Here is a 17448-nt window from a genome sequence, read left to right as displayed (position 1 = left end):
AATAATGGTAGAAGCCAAACTGATCAAAGGGAGGAATCCATACTCTAAGGTCTGAGAGATGTAAAGCTTTGCAGGACTGTTTCTTTCTGATCTTAAGGTTATGGTTGCATCAGATAAGGACTGCTTTTAGAGAAGTAACAAGACATTTGTGCAGTATGCCTTTTAGTTTTTTGAGTGTTACAAAGTCTCCCTGAGTTTTGTTATGTAAGCAAGACTAAGACAACAATAAAAAACAGGCTAGAGTGTTGAAGCCTCTCTCTGAAGAAAAAAAAGCCCATTGTTGGCTGACTGTTTAAGTCCCATCAGCCACAACTTCATAGCCAACACAATCAAACTAGAGAACAACAATACAGCCCTTCTAAATAGGTCTTAGGACAGTAAAATGCAGCAGACAAAAGCAATTTCAAAGACTATAATTAATACAAACAGAAATGAAAACTACAATTTGTTTCCTGTCATACTACTTTGAAGAAGTCTGTCTAAACAGACATTCACACACATAATCAGCCTGACAAGCTGTAAACATCCACTTACACGCTCTCGCAGATCAATTGGTCTTTTATATTCTCTTCAAAAGAAGCAAAGATTGAAAACGTTGCTGAACATCAGTAAATCAGAGATACGTATTGTTTGGGTATTGAAGACAGGTTTGTTGAGAGAGTATTACCATGCGAAAACGACGTGCTGGTGTTTGTATTATTCTTAATGACGTACCAGAGCCCTGAAATTATAAGAAGAAATATTGGTCCAGCATCAGCTTTGTATGAAAAAGCATTCCACTCCTCTATGCTGTTATCTTTACTGTAGCCACGCAGCATAGAAAATGAGAGGTCATTCATGCAGTGTCCCACAGGGCCGGTGCCTAGGCCCTTTCCATTTCCGGCCTGTCCTCGTCAATGCCAAATTTCATAAAAGAATTATAGCCGACAGAGCTGGCGATGGTGACAAAGCAAGACAAGAGTGAGGTAAACACGGTTTAGTTTGACTGATGCTCCTTGCAAACCCATTCCTCCAACCGAATCAGCACTAACATGGTCGTAAGAGCAGATAGTCTACTCATCCATTTCCCCCCACCCTGATCCCTCTCGAGACCTGGACTCCATTAGAGCAGTGCCTGGGGCGCTGAGGAACAGAGCTTTTGCACGGACAACACTTCCTGCTTGGGGAGAGAGTCTAATGCTGCAGTGGAGAGAGCAAGAGAGAGATTTGCACAGGGATGGGAGGATGAACAAAGGGGAATGAAGATGTGTAAAATATTCAGCTAGAATGGCCAGGGAGGGGGAGAGACTGTATTCTCTCCATATCCAGAACAGAGAGGCTAAAGTAAATGTTGCTCCACTGCTATAAAATGGGTGATCCAGTAGGCATAATGCACACCGACTAGGATGTCAGAAAGCATACATATGAATCACATCAAAAGTAAATGTACCAGCATCAATCACATACACAGTGCATTTGTTACACCAACACACCCACCGGTAGGCTTGCTGCCATAGTCGGTGTTACCGGTGTTCAGCCGCAACACAGGTTACATCATTTGCTCAGTGCGGCACCGCCCACCACTGTCGTTTTGATTTTTTTTAAGTAATAAAAATCATTTAGTTCAGTTAGAGAACAGACACTACAATTAAAAACTGAACATGCCTGCTCAATGCAGAGTGAGCTGAACGAGCGTCGCAGCACAGATCAGCAGCAGGAGTCAGATTTCATTTATCATGAGAGTGAGGAGCTGACTGACAAGACGATGGCGGAAGATTTGGTTTCAAAGAGAAACGTAAAAGCATTTATTTGGTAATATTCTGGATTTAAACCCAATTAGGGTTGCAAAGGGCTGGAAAGTTTCCGGAAACTTTCCACGGGAACTTAACCTGGGGAATTTTGGAAATATTCCAATTTGGAAACTTAACAGGAATTTATGGGAATTGATTGGAAATTTTGGGAAATTTATAAAAATTTTTATAAAGAATGTATCATATAAAAACAAATATAAACATTTTGTTGAAATAACAGTTATTTATTTTTCACATTCAATTAAGTCTAATTTAGTAAATATGTAAAATAAATATATTTTTATTGCAGCAATTGTTATGAGTTATTTATTTCAGTGTCACATGATTCTTCAGAAATCATTCTAACATGCTGATTTGATACTCAGTTATTATCATTGTTGGAAACAGTTGTGCTGCTGAATATTTTTTTGAAAACTTGTAATACTATTTTCAGGATTCACTGATTAATAAAAAGTTAAAAAGAACAGGATTTATTCAAAATAGAATTATTTTCTAATAATATCACTTTAATATAACTTTTTATCAATTTCACACATCCTTGCTGAATAAAAGTATTCATTTCTTTCAAAAAAAAAAAAAAATTACTGTCCCCCAAATTTTGAACGGTAGTGTATATTGTTACAAAAGATTTCTATTTTAAATAAATGCTGTTCTTTAACTTTTTATTCAAAGAATCCTGGAAAAAGTATCACGACTGTTTCAAACATTGATAATTGAGTATCAAATTAGCATGTTAGAATGATTTCTGAAGGATCATGTGACACTGAAGACTGAAGAAATTATGCTGAAAATTCAGCTTTGCATCACATAAATAAATTATATTTTTATGTATATCAAAATAGAAACCCATTATTTTAAATTGTAGTTATGTTTCACAATATTACAGGGTTTTTTTTTTGTATTTGTGATCAAATGTGCATGTTATGGACTGGGGGAATGCACAATACATGTAGGGGGTGTGGCCTCAATAGCCCTGCAGTAAGTAGTGTGCTGTGTGAATGTGATTGAGGAATGTGCAGGATAAAAATTCAACTAAAATTGCATTAAATATGGTTGTTTTAACCAAAATTATACTGCAAGATGTTTCTTCCAACTACATTTAAGTACCCTGTTATAGGCTAACCTGCAATTTTGCAAATTCCGTGTTTATTCCCATATATTCCCGTTAATTCCAATATATTCCCATATATTCCCGTTAATTCCCATGGAAAGTTTCCAGCTTTGAAAAATTCCCAGAATTTTGCAACCCTAAACCCAATGCTAATAGAGAACCTGCAAATGGTTAGTTGTATTTTTCTAAGAGTTATGTTTTTCATTCAGAATAATAATGAACCCACCAATCAACCAATGAGATTAGGTTAAATAAGAGGGATATCCAAAATGTGCAGTCCAGAGGAGACTCCAGGAACAGTTTGAAAACCACTGGTCTGAACTGTACCGGCTTGGTTGATTAACAAAAGTGGCAGTTCACCTTTGTGTCAGTACTTGTCAGTTGATCACTACTGTAGTAACACAAAGGCAAACAAACCCATGACTCAAAGCTACATTATAAACAGCCAGGCCACTACCTGAGATTATAATCTCACCATGGCCAGAAAGGGTTTGGATGCAAAGCATGCTGGATTACTCTGGATTAATAGAGCACTCTTTGCATCTATATATTTCCAGTATTGCTGGCTTTTCAGGCATGATATAATGCAGTTAACCACATACACAAACACTAGGGGTGTCACGATTCTCCAAATCCTCGATTCGATTACATTTTCGATTCTAAGGTCACGGTTCGATTCGATTCTCGATTTTTACATTTATTTTTTTAAAGCACAGGTTGCTATGCCATTTTTCAGACTAGACTTTTATGCAATATAATCACCGTAGCTGTGAGATGCGTTCTACTTGGGATTGGAGTTTTCCACCACCGAATAAGGTCACATGTCTGCGGCTATGAATCGGTCTTTGTCAGGTGACGTCACACTCGTGAAAACCGAAGTGCATTATGGGTGTCGCCGCCATTTCTGAGGTATCCAAACAATCTCTGTATCAGTGCAGAGTTGTTTCTTCTTTGGCTACTTTTCATTGTAAAAATGGCACACTTTTGTTGTGTGAAAAGCTGCAATAATATGTCCCACGATAGAAAATGTCAAAAACTTTACTACGAGATTAGATTTAGTCGGTTTCCTACTTGAAAAAAGGCTGTACGGAGAGTATGTAGAGGCAATAACAGGCGCTGGATCGCATGGGTTGCCGCGGTGAGACATCACTTTCGTCAAGATATCTCCATTCATGTATGTTTGCTTTCTACATTTCACAAAGGTAAGTTAGAGGTTTCTGTTTTCTAAAGTAGAAAACGTTATAGCAACGCATTGTTTTGGATTGTATGTGCTATGAAACAAGTCAATTTAAACTGAATCCCTTTACTTGAATATGTCTACATTTTTTCTTAATTTTGCTACAGCATTTTTATACTTAAGGTACGACATTTTTGCTCTGTATCCATATACTGATTCTTATTTTCTGACTACTTTTTACAGCTGTGGTCTGTGGACCTTTTCATTTCATTGCAGATCAGCCTGCTTAAAGATTATGGAGACTGACCCCAACTGGACACCATCCCTCCCTACATTAAGGCCACATCAGCATTAAACACAGGCTGTGTCTCAATCAGCTCCCTAGTTCATTAGTTAGGGCACTGATCAGGACGGTCTCAGTCACAAAATTTGTATACACAATATACTGATTCAAGAGCTCAGAGCTGATTGAGATGCACACACAGACGTAAGGAAAAACAATCCAGTCAGCTACTTGGGTAAAGTTGGTTTTATATTTGCACATTCAGACTTCTGATAAATTGAGACTTTCCAATAAATATGCAATAAATTAATGTTTGCGAATTTTAAGCAGCGACATGATATTGACAACCAACGATCGGTCTTTGTCAGGTGACGTCACACTCGTGAAAACCGAAGTGCATTATGGGTGTCGCCGCCATTTCTGAGGTATCCAAACAATCTCTGTATCAGTGCAGAGTTGTTTCTTCTTTGGCTACTTTTCATTGTAAAAATGGCACACTTTTGTTGTGTGAAAAGCTGCAATAATATGTCCCACGATAGAAAATGTCAAAAACTTTACTACGAGATTAGATTTAGTCGGTTTCCTACTTGAAAAAAGGCTGTACGGAGAGTATGTAGAGGCAATAACAGGCGCTGGATCGCATGGGTTGCCGCGGTGAGACATCACTTTCGTCAAGATATCTCCATTCATGTATGTTTGCTTTCTACATTTCACAAAGGTAAGTTAGAGGTTTCTGTTTTCTAAAGTAGAAAACGTTATAGCAACGCATTGTTTTGGATTGTATGTGCTATGAAACAAGTCAATTTAAACTGAATCCCTTTACTTGAATATGTCTACATTTTTTCTTAATTTTGCTACAGCATTTTTATACTTAAGGTACGACATTTTTGCTCTGTATCCATATACTGATTCTTATTTTCTGACTACTTTTTACAGCTGTGGTCTGTGGACCTTTTCATTTCATTGCAGATCAGCCTGCTTAAAGATTATGGAGACTGGACCCCAACTGGACACCATCCCTCCCTACATTAAGGCCACATCAGCATTAAACACAGGCTGTGTCTCAATCAGCTCCCTAGTTCATTAGTTAGGGCACTGATCAGGACGGTCTCAGTCACAAAATTTGTATACACAATATACTGATTCAAGAGCTCAGAGCTGATTGAGATGCACACACAGACGTAAGGAAAAACAATCCAGTCAGCTACTTGGGTAAAGTTGGTTTTATATTTGCACATTCAGACTTCTGATAAATTGAGACTTTCCAATAAATATGCAATAAATTAATGTTTGCGAATTTTAAGCAGCGACATGATATTGACAACCAACGATTGTCAACTTATAACATTTTTCACAGTCGATCAAAATAGGCAAGTATTGTTTAATGACATATTTACTTGTGAATGTCCACTGAATGTCCAGTGTAGTGTGATTAACAAGGCTATTGAATACGGATGTGCGAATATAAAACCAACTTTACCCAAGTCAGTCAGCTAACACTATGGTCCATCAGGCTGGAGAGAGTGATCATCTTCACACTGAGAAGATGCAGGAGGCTGGAGGAGATGGTGATCTGCATGTGCAGAAGTAAACCGACTTGATATGTACAGGATGTCTGATGTTTGTTTTGGAGATGATGTTAATGTACTATACGGGTCTGCCAAACCTGGGAACCTTTATGGCGTTATTACAATTTTTTTTTTTTTTTTTTTGTGCCTCTGCGCATGTTTGAATCTTTTGTAGAATTGTAGTGTAAAAATGTGCTGATGCTTTATCCAGTCTTGCATGAACAATAAAGCATGTATAATAAAATTTTTCAGGGTGATTTGTAGATTTATGTTATATGCACTTATAGTATTAATAGGATAATTAATAATATACACAATCTATAAATCAGATATTTAACTTGCATGACATATCTTTGTTTTTATTATTATTAAGGCTTTTGGACAAAAAAAAAGACTCATAATGTCATTGACCCAGACAACACAGGTAGATGGAGGACAATAATTTACAAATTATTTTGGCTCTAAAAGGTATACTATATCAGAATGTACTATAATAAAATACACTATTAAATTCTACATACATCTCTGATGATGCCTTGTTTATTGGAACAATGTTTATAGTGTTATACATTGGTTTATGTACTTAATGCAATAAAGAAAAAAAAATGCATGAAAAAAAGGGTAGTATTAGTTCAAAATTCTTCCTGATAACACTAAACCATCCTTAATCATGTATTTGTTATATACGGTAGTTAACACATCATCATCATTATCGTTACTATACTGTTATCGCAGTCCTTCCTTCAGAACATAAATAAATCCTGCACCCATTAGTGAAATATCTGTGAGCTTCGAGGGATTTATAGTTTTTAAATTGTTCACTATGCGTTTATGCCATAAACAAGACAGTTAACAATATTTAAGTATGATGATTTAGGTAGCAATGCGGGGTCAGTAGCACTCCAACTTACTGCAGTCAGTTCGTACAGATCTATGTTATGAATGGATGGAAATTTCTCCAAATAACGGTCCCTGGCATCTTTGGTGAGTTTATCGCGATATGAAATTTTAACTTTGTTCTTGTGCTTTTTCATATTTGCGAGTTATATGCTTGTTATCTCAACTCGTGTAATCTCTTTCATTCTCACAGTCAGCAGGGATACCACAAATATGGCGCCGCGGTGACGTCACACACAACAAAATCACGTGTCTGACAAAGACCGATACTCCTAACCGTGCGTTCACACCGCCAGCGGCGAGAGCGTCAACATTCGCCTTGGGCGCCTTGCCAACAACGCTGTACCGTTCGTTCAAACCGCCGCCGACGGGAGGGTCAAAGCAGAGCCAAAGTAAGTGACAAGTCGCGTCAACCAATCGGAAGCCTCTCAAGCGAGGACCTCTACATTCTAATTGGTTGCCGCCGAACCGCGTCATAGCTCAGTACCATAAAGTTAACCTAATTTCAACTCTCCTCGCCGCTCTCACCGTCCAAGACGCGCCGCGCCGCTCTCGCCGGAGCTCGCCGCCGGCTCTCATTGAAAATGAATGACTAGCGTCACTTTGACGCTCTCGCCGCCGGCGGTGTGAACACACAGTTTCACACTGCAAGCGTGAGCGTCGCGTGCGCAGCGCATGAGCGTAACTACACCGTCACTGCGGCAGCAGAGACGCGCGAGTATTCACAATGGAAGCATTTGTACAGCGTCACAGCAGCGGCTCGAACCTGCATAGTGAGAATTTCTTTACAAAGACAGCTATAAATTTGTTTTTATAAGTTGGTCATTTATAAACTACATAGTCTTGAAAGTTTGTTAACATGGGGAAGTGTACAACATTTTCATATAAACAAATAAAATAAATAAAAGCCTCGTGTTATCCATTGCTGCACATGAATGAGGTGAGCTTTGTGTTTGACATCATCTGCCGCGTGCACATGTTTACAAGACGGCAAACTCGTATGGTACACGCACATAAGCATAGCTTGCGAACTTGTTTTTTTTGTCGACAACGCGAACGTTGTCAACATAACTCACTGGAAATCCAAAATACTTCCACACCAGCGACTTCAGTGAAAGAGGAGGGGGTTCTCCTGCATCTGCAGTTGCCATGCTATCTTTTGAGTGGCTGTTAGAGGAGGTTGACTGGCAGTGTTTTTTTTCCGCTTGGCAAGCAACCGGACGCGACATGGGGGCGCGGCAGCATCGACGATTCCATTTTTTAATTCGAAGTTCGAGATGGTGACTTAATTTCGGTCGATTTCGATTTAAAATCGAAATCGTGACACCCTTAACAAACACACACAAAAAAGCAACCATTGAAACCATAAAACCCCTGAACTAGATCCTAACACTGCCCGGTTTCGCAGTCAAAATCGGTTATTGACTTGTTTAACCACAGCAAATATCATCCTCCTCTGTTTAACTTTAAAAATGACCTTTTGGTCGCAGAGTTTTGCTTTCTTGTGCTAGAAGCTTGTAATGGCAGGGCGAGCAGGGGATTTCTCATTGAAGCTAGATTGTGAACATGACCAATCCGTAAGACAGCTTCCTCTCTCGCTCTAGTAGACGCACACACTTTTCTCAGCCTGAAACTTGGTACGGAGGTCTGCTCTAGTAAGTAGGGAGAAGAAAAAAGAGAGTGTGTGTGTGTGTGTGTGTGTGTCAAAAAGGGAGGGTTGAAGAGAAAGGAAAACAACAAAACAGAGAAAAAAATGATCTGTTTAAAGGAAGAAGTGTAGAGCAATGAGAAATAGTTGAGGTCAGCTGCTGTAACTCTTTTCTAACACCATGACTCTCTCACGATAAAGACTCTAAATATTTCTCATCAGGGAGCCGTGCGTGATGACAGCTATTAATTCCTCACACCAGCAGGCATGGTGGCAGGTCTGACAGCGATAGGGGCTCCCTCTTCCCTCAGCCACACACCAACCTCCACAGTCCTCAGCACCTACTGCGCAGCCTTTGCAAATCAGATGACCTTCATTTGAATGTCCCTTCTGGAGTCACTCTTCAAAACATGCTTTTACTCTTGCCTACTCTTCCTACCTTTTGGGATAGTTGACAACAGGCCAAAAAACTTGAACTTGAGGATGCTGTAGCAGGTGTTTAAGATGGACAGAGTTGTTTGGGGGCTTCCCTCACTTGAGAGCATGGATAGGAACATGAAACCTTTGTCTAAATCTGCTGGATGAGAAGGCATACGTGTTATAAAAAGCACTGACAGTGTGGTTGACCAATTAAGATGTTATTCTGATCTGATTCAAAAGGCATGTAACCATATGAGGAAAGGAGGGCAAGTTTAAATGGCAATGGATTTCTGAATAAAACATCTTCTGGCTACAACAGAGTTTATGACCTTCTGATGGACCAATCTCACTGTAGCACTTACCTACTCTAAACTCTAGTGTTTAAGCGCCTTTACAGTGATTAACACAATTCAATTGTTTAAGGTCACTAAGTCACTGTACTGTTGATTTCTAGTAGTAGTTCTAACTCTACTGCTATATCTAACTCCAAACAGTGGTTCACAATAGCTTCACTGTCTCCACTCACACTGAAAGCAGTCAAGTTGATATCTGCTCAACATGTTGCGTTGCAACAGCGCGACAGTGCGCACGGTGAAAATGACATCATCGCGGTGAGTGCGAACAATTACTCAGTGTTGCCCCCTGTCGATTCAAAGAATAATACAAAGGCACGTCAAGTATAAACACCTCAGCCATTTGGGGAGGAGCACACGCAGCCAATGGAAGCTCGCGCTGCGGAGCCAGGCAAAAGTATAAACAAGGCTTATTGCTACCTCAAATCACCAGCTCTCAAATGAAAATCAATGACTTCCAGTCATTTGCCCCCTTAATGGATTAGTTCACTTTCAAATAAAATTTTCCTGATAATTTACTCATACAAATGTATATACAAAATACAAATGTATATTCTGCATTCGTTCCATAAGTTGAATAGGGAACACGTAGGACATACAGTGTAAGCTTTTGGAAGAATACGAAAGAAAGGTGATCATTTGTTTATATAAAGCATATACATTTAAATTTTTTTCGAAAATGACACTAGATAAGACCCTTATTCCTCGTCTGGTATCATTTAAAGCCCTTTGAAGCTGCACTGAAACTGTCATTTTGACCTTCAACCGTTTGGTGTCCATTGAAGTCCACTATAAGGAGAATAATCCTGAAATGTTTTCATCAAAAACAATCTTTTCGACTGAAGAAAGAAAGACATGAACATCTTGGATGACATGGGGGTGAGTAAATTATCAGGAAAATTTTATGTGAATGTGATCTAATCCTTTAAGGTCAGGAATGTTCAATCTGCAGGATCTTCAACTTTTATCAAACATACCTGAACCAGCTAATCAAGGTCTTCAGGATTACTAAAAACTTCCAGGTGTGTTGAAGCTGAAGTGTACAGAAAGGTGACCCTCCAGGTGCATTGCATTGAATCCTGGACTACTGTCAACAAACAGTTGTGGAATAAACCTTATAGGGGCTAAATAAAATATAAACACTATAATGTATGCATTCAAACACTAAAATGTGTACAGACACACCCTCAACACTCGCATAAACAGGCAGGTGCAAATGTACACAACGGCGCTACCACACAAAGAGGCAATTGTAATTACACAATGCCTCTTTCCTTCAGGGTTGAACACTCCCTTCCCAGCTGCCAATCAATCCCACTAACAGCAGAGATTTACAGGCCAATTGGCAAGTTAATTGTGCTAAGGCACAGGTGTTGGGGGCTTTAGATCACTCTCAAGCCATGAACCAAAAACAGATACTTTGCTTGATTTAAACTTGTTTTGGTAAAAACCTAATGCTGCATAGCTAGAGACTAAATAAAATGTCTGTCGACCCTCAATCCATGTTGTAGCACCCTGGTTCACACTTTTTGACAAATGAATTTCCATGACCTTTCATGATAAGAATTTCAAGAATCATTCCAATTGAGTGATTAGCTGAATCCGGTCTGATTTGTTTTGACTAGTTTGATTAATTGAAACATCTACAGAGTTTCCATGACATTTAATATTCTAAGAAATTAATTTCCATGACTTTTCCAGGCCTTGAAAGTCCCAGATATGTCATTACACATGAATCAACAGGGTTCCCATGGTTATGATATATTGTATATGTGTTAAGCAAGCATGTGTTATGTATGTAAACACCATAACCTATGGGACACCAGCACAGAAGGGATACTCTATTTCAAACAGATGGTTCTTACACACATACGCTACACTTATAATGTACCATCTGCTCTTGCAATGATAGAGAGCGTCAAAGTCTCTAATACACACACATGCACTAACTCATTAACCAGTCTGGTCTCCTCAAATGAATCTATAACATGAAAAACACTTTCTTCTTTGATGTAGGCGAGAAATATGTTCTTGCATTGCTGGATTATGACACAAATTAAAACAAATGACAAGACCGCTGTCTGAGAGCATCAAGTGTGCAATCCTACATTTCTATGGCTAAATTCTCACAGTCAGTGTTTACAACTGTATTTAATAACAGGTGGGACTCTCATATAACAGCTTATAGGAGCAGATCGAATATAATCTGTATGAATGAATAACCAATGTTAAGCATCTCTTCTATTCTCACGATAGTCATGAATAATGCCTGTAACCTTGATATCTGACTAAAGTTAATAAAAATGGCGAATGGATAGTTCTATCAAAATTAATGAAGCTTTTTAATAAAGAAAGTCCAATCGAGTGCATTGTATCCAGATCATTGTAGCCAATCACAGACACATCTGATGAGCGCATGAACACAATGGCCAATCAGAGGTTTTTACGAATCCGCTCAACGGCACTCAAAGCGCCATATTTTTAAAATGTCTGTACCAACTTGGTATCACGGTCGGTACTTTTGACAACACTAATGAGGACCATGAATGAAGGCAGAATTTTCTTTTTTTTTTTTGTGAAATTTCTCTTTAAAATGATTCCTGGCAACAACAACAACAAAAACTTGTTTTCTTGTTCTTTCCCTGACTTACATGACCCTGGTTATAGCACACTATCAGCCACAGTTTTAGTTTGTACTTCCTGTCAGTTGGCAGTTCTGCTGATAACCAGAGAGAGAAGCCTTACATTTTGTAATCTAGGCTACATTTTAATGGCATTGTAATAAACCTATAAATTCCATTGCTGATACAACCTACGTGAACCAACAAGACAAAGTCAGAGAGAAAGAAAAAAGGACTATACAGAAGAACAATACAATGATCTTACAGGGACTTAACAGGGCTTGGTAGCAACAGTGGCTCACTCATGGGGCATGTTCACTTAAAGAGTATTGTAAAATTCTCATATAAGCCCAGACATGCTGCTAGCTCCTAAAGCAGGAGATGATAGTGCACTTTTCCCTTCTGCTTAATTACACTGTGGAAAACATGGGGCGGAAGTTCTCCATGAGAAAGAGGGAGACAGAACAAATCATTCAAAACTAACAAACAACTCAAGGCAGAGGATAAGAGTGTGAGTAGATGGGAGAGAGAAGGAAACCAAATGCTAAGCGAACACAAGACATCTGACTCGTTCTCTAGAGAGTGAAAACAAACTATGAAAACACCTGAACCTGCCATGGTGTCAATTAGAGATAATGACTTTTTACTTGTTGCCACAGTAACTAGCTCTTGCAGAACTGGCAGATGGCGGTGAACATTTTGTCCTGCTTGTTTTCTTCAGAAAGAGCAACTCAAAAAAAGACCAAAGGAATCAAATACTTTCTGCCTCTTTAAAGGATTAGTTCACTCAAAAATGAAAATTCTATTCCACTCTCATGTTGTTTCAAATTCCTTATGACTGACTATCTTTTGTGGAACACAAAAGGAAAAATACTGAAAAATATACTGGTCATTTCCCCCCCATCAATTACAAGGCTACCGAGGCTTTCAATCTCCAAAAAGGCCAAAACAACTTATGTGCTACAATGTCTTGTGTGAGGAACAGATTGAAACAAGTCACGATGAAACCGAAGTAGCGATTTATCCTTTCTTCTGTATTGTGATGTACATCCAAATGTAACAGATTATAGAAGAAAAAAAAAATAGGGTGGGGACTTCGTTCTATGCATCAGTTGTTGATTGGATAGTTAGCTCTGAATGCGAGAAGTAAGAAAAGGTCGGAGTTTAAACAGACTTAATTATTGAAGAAGTCTGGCATACGTCATTAGAAAGAAGTCTGTTGTTTCATTGGAAAATTACAAGGTCAAAAAAACATGCACAAATGAATCATTCAAAATAAGAACAATAGCATGTATTTTAAAAATGAGTAGCACTTGAGTTTGAGAGTTAAACTCACTGACTCATTCAGCTCACTGGAGAAGATTAGTGAATAACGACTTAAGTTGCAGTCTGTTAATCACAAAAACCACAAAAAGACTTCAAAAGATACATTTTTACAAGCTTGAACGCTCTGGTTCGAATTCATTCCAATTGCATTGAAAAGAGCAACCAATCATCACTTTCTGTTTTGTCAAAACCAGATACCCAAGGAAAGAGTTAATTGCCAAAAGAGAGAGAGAGAGAGAGATTTCGAACAAACAAGAAGGAATATGTGTGTGTTTTTCTTCCTCGGTCAGACTCGCCTCTGGCTTTGGCAGTTGCAAAAACAGCCCGAAGGCAGCCAGAGGTTGGAGGGTTTTGTGCTTGCTCGTCCATTTTAAATGGGCATTCAGATGGGGAATGCCATTAGCCCCATCCTGCCTGCACTGACTCAGCCATAGGCGGCAGTAACCTCAGACTCCTCAGAACAGCAGATCAGCGGCTGTTCAACCTTGCTCTTAATGTGGAGGGCCTCTCAGTTATACCTGAGGAACCAAACGACTATTACACCAACACATTTAAAAGCTGCAGAGTGCCGCTATCAGCACCAAACAACACCTGGCTATCTGTTAGCATTCCCAGGCATCTCAATGGCAGTTCCTCTGAAATTCCTCATTTTTGCATAAAGTATCACAAAACTACAGAATGAACTACTAAATTATTTACAGCCAATCACATCAGCTGAAAATAGAATTTAGCACTGACAAGTTGTTCAGTTTGGTTCTGATAACACTATGCTGATTTAGGGAACAGTTTACCCAAAAATAAAAAATTGGAAATGGTAGATTTGAAGTTTCGAAAGGAAAAGTACCATAAAACAACCTAAACATACTTAACTTTACCCCCTTTAAACTGATAACCTTCTATAGCGAGTTGTTAAAACAAAGTTGCTTGTAGGGCTGCCCCGACTAAAGATTTGTTTAGTCGACTACAGTCGTTCATTTAAGCAATTAGTTGACTAAACGCACGTTTATATTAACTGAATTACTTAAATATATACTGAGGAGAACACAAAACTATAATGAGAATTTAAAATAAATAGTCGTAATATAGCCTATTTCGCGTTCAAGCACACGCATAAAGCATGCCGCAAAGCACCGGCAAAAGTAAAGATTCTGAATGTGTCAGGGGGAAAAATAGCAAGGAGACCTTTTACTTATTTATTAATAAACAGTGTTTTCTGAGTTAGAGTCGGCTGCAAAAATTAAGTTGACAATGCTGGCTCGCCACACGTTTCATGCGGATTACATAAGCAGAGAGTATTTCTTTTAGATCTGAATAGACATTTCAAGCTTTCTCACGTCTATGAAGCAAGTAGCCTATACACTGAGTTTTGGTTAATTTTTGTGACGTGCTCCAGTTCAGGGAGACCAAGATGGCAGAAAGCTCAACCCATTTGTTTTTCTTTATTTTACAAAGGCACAATGTTTTCTAGTTATTGCGAGTTTGCGCAAATAAAAGTAGACCCGTTGTTTCTGCCGTTTTCAGGAAAAAATGCAAGTAATCTCGCTGGCGCCTCCATGTCACGCAATAAGCATGCTAATACTTTAGCTTCCACGCTGTGCACAAACACTTGGAAATGCACCTAATAATAGTGCAAATTTATCTAGGTTAACATTAGAGCAAGCAGCCATGTAAAGTTGCTACTTGCATGTTTCAAATAAGCGATCTTTGAGGTCGATGGATAATAGGCAAATGTTGGGATTTCCTGCCCGACATACTGTAATTACTACAAGGACCTGCCATTAACGATGTATCCCTCACGGACTGCATGACTTCACTATGAGTTTTTTTCTTCTGCAACTAACCAACTAATAAAATTTTGGTTGACTAAGCCGGACGTTTATTAGAGGGCAGCTCTAGTTGCTTGACACAAAAATAAACCTCATTGGTTCTAGTGGAAGCTCAAACATGCTTGCATGACACGCAAAAACAAACCTCATTGGTTAAATAAAGAAACAAAATACTTATTGGTTTGAATCGACATGTGGGTGAGTAAAAGATGACAGCATTTTCATTTTTTGGTGAACTATCCCTTTAATCATCAAGTCAGTTGAATTAATTGATTAATTTTAAAAAAATTGACTCAAAAGAATGATTTGTTCTTGAATCATTCATCTCAACCTCTCTCACCAAGGAGATCTAGGTTGGATGTAAAGTTTTTCAGTAAATGAGTGACAAGTACTGAAGTGTGTACATGGCCATCAGGTGTCAAAAAGTTCAATATAAGACACTTTGCAGAAACTAAAGCACCCCACGATCCCTCATCTACCCTCAGAAGGTAGTGGACTATCACCATCCGATTCACTGCAGGTGGTGGGGACATGACCACATGTCTCCAATGTTCTGTTCCAGTCCCAAACAGCATGAAAACAGTTGGAGACAACTATCTGTACGCAAGGAGGCCTCACACATTCACAGCGCAGTGGTACCCTCTGCCAACAGTGCGGCCAAGCAGAAGAATAAACAGCAGCTTGAAGGGCTACGGAGGCTGAAAGTGTTAGCGCGGGCTCCGCTGGCCAGATTGTGAAGGGACCTCGGAAGCATCTGCCAGAGTAGTTCTACAAGGAGGAGTCAAACATACATACATTTGACTGTATTCGAAAGAAATTGAATGAAAACATTGAGCTTGTGTTAATCTGGGGGTTTTTAGGAGCCCTCCTGTTTGAATTTCTTCGCTCTGCTTCAGCATGCTCCTGATCTGCTCCGCTTTCATCTCCACCCCCACCCAATGTGTATTTTCGCAACCTCATGACTGGCACAGCCTCTCACTGCCACCACTTTTCCCAGGCTCTCTCGGGCTTGAGTTTGATCACACCTCCCGCAACTTTACAACGAATCTTCATTCAACGAGCAATTCAGACACTGGGACATCTTTTCCGCCCTCTTCACAGAGGATCACTCACTATACACTCCTAAAAAAGGGGTTTTCGCTGCAATGCCATAGAAGAACCATTATTGAACAGTCATTATTGAAAGACCAATTTTTTTCTTTGAGTAAATAACATTTTAAAAAACTTAAGACTATTTTTCCATAACAAAAGAACCTTTTGAGCATTGAAAATGTTCCATATATGTTAAAGGGAAAGTTCACCCAAAAAATAAAATTTTCCCATGAAATGATCCCATCACCCTCAAGCCATTCTAGGTGTATATGACTATCTTCTTTCAGACAAACACAATCAGAGTTATATTAAAGAGTATCCTGGCTCTTCCAAGCTTTATAATGGGGCTCATATTTTAAGCCCAAAAAAGTGCATCCATCCATCATAAAAGTAATCCATACGGCTCCAGGGGGTCAATAAAGGCCTTCTGAAGCGAAGCAATGCATTTTTTGTAAGAAAAATATACATATTTTAAACTTTATAAACTATAATAACTGGTAGGGCTGCATGATTAATCGTACGATTTGAAAAAACCTATTGAAATCGTGCTTAAACGCATTGCTGCAATTATTTTTTTATGCGTGGCTTGTCAATGAATTATGGCCCCAAATGCTAATCCATCTGAAAACATCTGAAAGCCGCTTATAATGTGCATTTGAAAAAACAACACACGTCAAACATCTTTCCAGACATGAGAAGCATTTATTAACATCTTGTCCAACAAAAGAAAACATTTAATAATATGTTTTACTCCAAACTCACTTCATAACAGTTGAGCATCCTTCTGTCAAGATGATGTGGGTTCTTACACAGAATATGGCAGTCGTGTGTTTATTAATCATGTTTAATCAATCAAAACGTTTCAATCTTCTGTTTATTCAGCTACAGCGATTGTATAGGATTTCCTGGAATGACGCGTATTCTACTTCGGCAGCAAGGCATATTTGCAGTTTCTGCCTGAGAGCGCCCTCTGGCTTTCAGATGGAGAAGCATTTACTACTGATCACAGAGCCGTACGACTCTGACAAGCTACGCATGAAATAATAGCAGCCTTTGCCAAATCGCGTGCGATAAATTCACGATAAATCGTGCAGCCCTCATAACTGGCTTCCAGCACTACCCGTACGCAAGTCGAGTTCAGGCGGAAGTGTGACCTCTGACCAGACGTATGAAGTACGTAGGAGTAGCATAAGCTTAGGTGAGTAGATGCCTCTCACAGTTCAAGCAAATACAGCTGGGCAACAAACTCAAGTTCCTCTTCGCTTACATTGAAATCCTCCAACATTTTGCTTTAAAAATTCTTTTTAGACTTACAATTTGTGACCAGTGCTTTGTT

General features: G+C 39.0%; 1 protein-coding gene and 1 long non-coding RNA gene across 6 annotated transcripts in view; one reads left to right on the top strand and one right to left on the bottom strand.

The window, feature by feature from the left end:
* Positions 1-17448, bottom strand: part of arhgap35a (Rho GTPase activating protein 35a) — a 96450-nt gene that overhangs the window by 37036 nt on the left and 41966 nt on the right. The window lies entirely within an intron of this gene.
* On the top strand, positions 3702-5364 carry LOC137004883 (uncharacterized). The gene is made up of 3 exons (XR_010892190.1): positions 3702-4103; positions 4355-5079; positions 5331-5364. It is a non-coding gene; the product is annotated as an uncharacterized lncRNA (long non-coding RNA).

The sequence above is a fragment of the Chanodichthys erythropterus genome, chromosome 17 (genome assembly GCF_024489055.1).
Source record: "Chanodichthys erythropterus isolate Z2021 chromosome 17, ASM2448905v1, whole genome shotgun sequence".
Classification (NCBI taxonomy): Eukaryota; Metazoa; Chordata; class Actinopteri; order Cypriniformes; family Xenocyprididae; genus Chanodichthys; species Chanodichthys erythropterus.
The sequence above is the reverse complement of the archived record's forward strand: the minus strand, read 5'-3'. Positions and strand labels throughout refer to the sequence as shown.